Raw genomic sequence first — 6,827 nt, forward strand, 5'->3', positions numbered from 1 at the left:
TTCCCCTGTCCAATGCTTTCATTATCTCTTCAAAAAATTCAATCAGGTCCATCAACCATGACTTTACCGATTAGCTGAGAGTTTTTGTGGTGTTCAGTCCCTCTTTCTTAATTAAAGATTCTAGAGACCAATTTTCATGGTGATCAGGATCAAATGTAGGCGGGACTGGGAAAAAATGGCAGTCAGGCAAGGTGGCTGGGACCACCATTTCTGCCCTTGACCATTTTCACAAGGACGGGGAAGGGATCTGGCCCTAGAACCTGCCTGCACCAATTAACAAGGCAACTGACAGCATTGTGGAGTCATTGAGAGCCTGTCCCAGGTAAGGTTTTTTTTATCTTCATGGAGGCAGTCGGACCTTAGGGGCTGTGACGTTTTTTTATTTGTTTACGGGATGTGGGCGTCACTGACTAGGCCAGCATTTATTGCCCATCCCTAATTGCCCTTGAGAAGGTGGTGGTGAGCTGCTGCAGTCTGTGTGGTGTAAGTACACCCACATTGCTGTTAGGGAGCGAGTTCCAGGATCTGACCCAACGACAGTGAAGGAACCTGTGGAGAGAGAAACAGAGTTAATATTTTGCGTCCTCATGACTCGTCTTCAGAGCTCAAAACGTTAACTCTGTTTTTCTCTCTCCACAGATGCTGCCGGACCTGCTGAGTTTTTCCAGCACTTTGTTTTTATTTCAGATTTCCAGCATCTGCAGCATTTTGCTTTTATCTTAGTTTTGCCTCCTTTATAGTTCATCATTAAATGCTGTGGCATAAATCATATCCGTGATCAGCAAGGTGAGTTATGAGAGTGCTGTGATTGGAAGATATAACTACCTCTTAAACAATGTGTTTGCCAGGTTGTAACTTTTGCAAACTGGCAAGCTGTCAAGCAAAAGATCGTCATTGTAAATGTGGAAAAGTCTTCAGATAGATTTAAAAAGTTAATTTAATAAATAAAAAGGTATGGTACATTTCACATTATTAAAAGGGTAGCCTTGTAAGATAACTGCGTATAAATGTTTAATCTTTTCCCATTGCTTTTATGCATTCAGTCTAGACATCAGTAACAATAGCAGCTCTGAAGTCTGTTTGTTTATTCAGGGAGTTTTATGGTCTCTTGGCTGCAACCCAAGTGCCTAATCATTCTAGGAGTGCTTGACTTGTTTACATAGATGGTGAGAAGAGTCTCTTTATTTACTCAGGGAGTTTGAGCTATACAAGGGCTTCCAACTGTTACAATAGAGCTTGTGAGTTCTGTTCAAAAAGTGGATAACGGGTGAGAGGGGTTGAAGGGGAGGAGGCAGGATGATCGGCATTTAAAGTGGTGTGAAGTTTTAACTGTAGATAGATGAGCGAGTCAAAGTTTTTGGGAATGGAGGAGGACCTTTTAACCTGCCTGCTCGGGACACGGCCTAGGGTGGCAGTTCCATCTCAGGGGACTTAGGGCCAGGACCCTGGAAAATCCTGGGGCAGAATTTTGCCCTCGTCGGGCGGGCTCGGCAGGGGTGAGCGGGAGTGGTCGGAAAGCTGCCCGCGATCGGGCCTCAACTGCGATTTTACACTGGCGGGCCAATGAAGGCCTGCCCAGCGTGAAACACACGCTGTAGCGCACTGCACCTACTGTGGGCGGGGGGAGAAGGGCGAGCACACAAGTTCATGCATGCGCTCGAGTGCACACACTGAAAGTTCCCCGTGTCTCAGAGCTGCCCCAGGGAGGTGAAGATTTAAACAATGAAAAGTAAAAATGTTTTAAATGTTAAAAAACATGCCCCCTCATGTGACTCTGTCACACGAGCAGGGACATTTTATTAATGGAATGTTAACATTTTTATTTAATTTTTAATTGCCGTTGGAAACCTCATCCTGCCCGTGGAAGAGGTTTCCTAAAAAAATCCAAAGGCCGCTTGGCCTTTTCGCCTTCCTGCCCACCATAAGGTTGGATGGGGAGCGAAAATTTCATTTAATTGGTACTTTAATGGCCTTAATAGGCCTGTTAATTGTCAGCGGGCGCGCTACCGACTCCCACACTCACCCGCCAACCGAAATATCGCACGAGTGCACGATGATGTCGGGACGCTCGGCCCACGTCATCACGCGTCATGTTACGCTCGTTTAGGTCGGGTGCACGCCCGCCCAACGAGCGAAAAATTCCGGCCCTGCTTACCCGCAGTATCGAGGCGGAGGCAGGAGCGCAAAGGCAGGGTTAGTCCCGTCTCTAGATTCCCACCTGCGACTTTAAAATTTAACCCTAGCAATGTCCTGACAACAGATGTTAGGCTAACTTTTCTACACTTTCCTGGCTTCTCCATCTCACCTTGTTTAAATGACAGTGACCTGTGCAATTTTCCAGCCTAACGGAAGAGAGCTGAATTGAGGGAATTTGAAATCATAGGGCCTGCTTAACATTCTCCCTTCCTTTCGAACCCTATGAAAACCATCTGGCTCTGGTGATAAGTCACTCTTTAGTCGCATGCTTTTAATCTGCTTACATCAGTTATGGTGAGTCTCTGTCCTTGGTTCAACATTTATTTGATTGCCCATAAGCACCTTCCTTTCCCCCTAATATATTTGTAAATATTTTTGATGTCCCTTACTAGTTTTGTTTCTTATGCCCTTTTTGCAGCTCTTCCTATCTTTAGCCATTCTTTGTTTCTCCCCCTTGTGCCAGTGCTTTTTATTTTGCACACTTGTGTGCTTTTCCTTTGTTTTATGTTTCACCTTCCAGCATACCAAAGCACATGACACATGCCCAAACTCACAAGTACAGTGTTGGCTCTCCTGTGTCATTAGCAAACTCCTTAAGCAACCCAGGCATAGACCTACACCCTGCACCTCCAGATCCAGCAGCAACGAGGAGCCTAGCTGCAGTTCCAAGGTGACAGCAGCTATGCACCAACCTTTTTTTTTTAACTTTCTGCTTATTGATCAAAGCTAGAAGGCCCTGAAGGTCTCATGTTAACCTGGGAACATTGGAAGGGGGAGAAATGTTAACAAAATTCAGTTGCTGCCACCCAGATCTTTGGGATGCACCCCAGGCATAAGGACCACAATATCATATTTAACTGTAAGGAGATTAAGTAGCTGGGTTATATGAATGAGGCATGGAGTATAAAAGTGGAGGCGATGCTGTCTATTAGTATAGGACAAGGCTGCGTATTTCTGCAGGGAGTGACGCCTCATGCTTCCCAAAAGCCTTTCTACCACTTACAAGGTATAAGTCAGGAGTACGACAAAGTACTCTCCGAATTGCCCAGATAGGTGCGACTGCAACAACACTCAACACCATCAGGACAAAGCAGTCTGTATGATCGGCAGCCCAATCACCATCCTGCACACTGCCTGCAGAACGTAATGCAACAACTCTCCAAGGCTTCAACAGCATCTTCTGCACGCATGATCTCTACCACGTAGAAAGGCAAGGACAGTAAGCGCATGGGAACACTGTGACCTCCAAGCTCCTCTTCACTAAGTCACATATCACCCTAACTCAGTCGTCTTCCTTCATCATCACTGGGTCAAAATGCTGGAACTGCCCACCCAAAAATATTGGGAATGCTTTGATTATGGAGGACTGCAACATTTCATGAAGAATCACCACCACCTTCTCAAGGCAATGAGTGTTGACTTTACCAGCACCAACCACCACTGCCTGAGAATGAAGGGAGCTGTCTCACCACTGTTTCTCATGCTCTCAGGCTCCCTTTAACCAGCAGTTAGAAAATTTGAAATAATAATTTATGTCTATTTGTTGCACGTTTGTAATTAGAATGATTTAACTGTACCCTCCTAATATTTATGTTTTCTATTGAATGCCAGTGTTTTAATAGCAAAAGTTATTTTTGAAACCACTATACTCAGTGATAAATTGGTTAAAAATGTTCCACTCACCCCAGCACTGGTTCTTCAAGACTGAGCCATATTTATAGTGTAAGGTACATGAAACCACAGACCCAACAGAACAATTCATTATTTATTCAGTAACTAAGGATGAACTATTTATTATTCATTGAAGGGGGCAGAACAGATGCTGAGTTTATTCCAATGTCTGACCTGCAGTAAAAGGCTAAGGTTTTCCTACCACTATCTGTAAGGTTACATACAACTCACAAGAGAGCTATAAATGCTATTTATCATTGTGGTAAGTTGAATATGTAACCCCTCCAGTAGGTGAATGCATTATCCCATGTACAGAGTCATAAATAGATATGTCCGTTCTCAGTAGGAAGGAGATCCACAATTAAGCTGAGTGTACCTGAGCTAAGGGAAATGAAAGGGGAGCAGCAAGGTACCTGCCCACTGGTCAGTAATCACTCCAGCAAGTATGTAATCAAGCCTGGTTGCATTACTCTGCACAAATAAGCCTCTCAAATTAAGAGTGGCAACTTGATGTACCAAATGGCTGCTGTCATCTTTAGAGGCATGCGCAAGACTTTCAGAAAGAGAAAAAATTGTTTGTTAAGTGAGAGACATCTCCAGTCCTAAAAAGGTTAGATGTATAACCAGCCCCATTCCTTTTAATCCTCATCACAGTATTGAATTTGCATAAGATATTGTTACAATCCCGAAAGAGACCGATAACTTTTAAGAAAAAGATTTGAATTCCCAGTGACCAAGTTAAAGGAATCACACAACAAGGTTTCATGTTTTAAGACTTTGACTGTAACAAACAAACTTAATCTACATCGATTAAACGTTACTTAATAGGCATAAAAGATAATCCTTGTTAGTGGCTTAACAAGACCAAGCCCCCTATATACGTTACAATACACTCCACAGAATTGCAGTCTTTACAGAAAGCAGTCCAAAGTCACTCCCGGCTTCCAATGAGTTCACTTCTCCCCGTTCACTGACTTATAATATCAAGTGACCATCAAAGGTCCTTTCCCTCAGTCTCCTGAGAATTCCCAAACTGACTTCCAGAAGTAGGGCCTGCTCTGGTGACTCCTTCTCCTGGCCTCACCAGGGTGAATCTTCCAATGTCCTTAAATCTCTGTAGGTTCCTTCTTTTTGACCGGGGAACATGCTTCCACCAGCATTTACAAGAATGGTTCCAGGGATAAGAAACTTCAGCTTTTGAGGATAGATTGGGGAGGTTGGGACTGTTCTCGCTGGAGAGAAGGCTAAAAGGAGATTTGATAGAGATGTTCAAAATCATGAGGGGGCTGGACAGAGTAGATAGGAAGAAGCTGTTCCCGCTTGTAAAAGGATCAAAAACGAGAGGGCACAGATTAAAAGTGATTTGCAAAAGAAGCAAATGTAACATGAGAAAAAACCTTTTCACACAGCGAGTGGTTTGGGTCTGGAATGCGCTGCCTGGAAGTGTGGGGGAGGCAGGTTCAATCGAGGCATTCAAGAGGGCATTAGATGATTATTTGAATAGAAACAATGTGCAGGGGTACGGGGAAAAGGCAGGGCAATGGCACTAGGCCATAATGCTCATTTGGAGAGCTGGTGCAGACACGATGGGCCGAATGGCCTCCTTCTATGCCATTAAAATTCTGTGATTCTGCCTGATAGATAACAGAGACCATCCTTTTCCCTGCTGCTCACAATGGCTGCTGCTTTCTTGTCTCTCTCTTGGTGAGGGGAGAAGGGCCTCACTCTCTGTGTCCAGGACTTCTTTGATCAGCCTGCCTGAGAGTCTTGAACTCTGCCCAAAGCAAAAAGTAAAGCTACCTCTCTCGTTGTTTTCAGGTGTGAAATATGACATTTGTGTTCCAGTAAGTTTTGACCTGGGCCCCCTGTCCCATTGTAATCATTACCTGGTCCATTGCCGGTCAGAGTCCAATACAACTTCACACCAACCCCCTTTGCCAGGACATCCTGTTTTACTTTAAATTAAAAGAGACAGTCCAAAACATAACCATCTTATTAAACCTCATGTTCATACCAGTATATAGCACAGAAACATTCCGCCCAACCAGTCCATGCTGGTGTTTATGCTCCACTCGAGCCTCCTCCCATCTATTCTCATCTAAATCTACCATCATACCATCTATTCCCTTCTCCCTCAAACACTTGTCCAGCTTCCCCTTAAATGCATCCTTACTATTTGCTTCAACTATGCCCTGTAGTAACCAGTTCCACATCCTCACCACTCTTTGGGTAACAAAGTTTCTCCTGAATTATCTATTGGATTTCTTGGTGACTATCTTATATTGATGGTGTCTAAGCTCTGCCCCTTCCCACAAGGAACTATTTTGGAAATATATTGGCCGTTTCTTCACTGTCGCTGGATCAAAATCCTGGAACTCCCTCCCTAACAGCACTGTGGGTGTACCTACACCACATGGACTGCAGCAGTTCAAGAAGGCAGCTCACCACCACCTTCTCAAGGGGCAATTAGGGATGGGCAATAAATGCTGGCCCAGCCAGTGATGCCCACATCCAGTGAACAAATGAAAAAATAGAGGAAACATTCTCTCTGCATTCACTCTATCGAAACCTTTCATAATTTTAAAGATCGCTATTAGGTCAGCCCTCAGCATTCTTTTTTCAAGAGAAGTGACCCAACCTGTCCTGATATGTATACCCACACATTTCTTGTATCATCCTTGTATATCTTCTCTGAGCCCTCCCCAGTACCTCTTTATAATATGGTAACCAGAACTGCACACAGTACTCTTAAGTGTGGTCTAGTAAATTTTTGATACAGGATTAGCATAACTAACCTATTTTTTAATTCTGTCCCTCAGTGACAATAAAGCCTAGTGCTGGATGTGCTTTTTTATGGCCTTACTGATCTGTGATGCAACCTTTAGTGATTGGTGTATTTGTACTCCGAGGTCCCTTTGTTCCTCCAACCCCAACCCCCCCACCACGACTCACATCTTCCA

The sequence above is a fragment of the Cetorhinus maximus genome, chromosome 32, assembly GCF_964194155.1.
Source record: "Cetorhinus maximus chromosome 32, sCetMax3.hap1.1, whole genome shotgun sequence".
Classification (NCBI taxonomy): domain Eukaryota; kingdom Metazoa; phylum Chordata; class Chondrichthyes; order Lamniformes; family Cetorhinidae; genus Cetorhinus; species Cetorhinus maximus.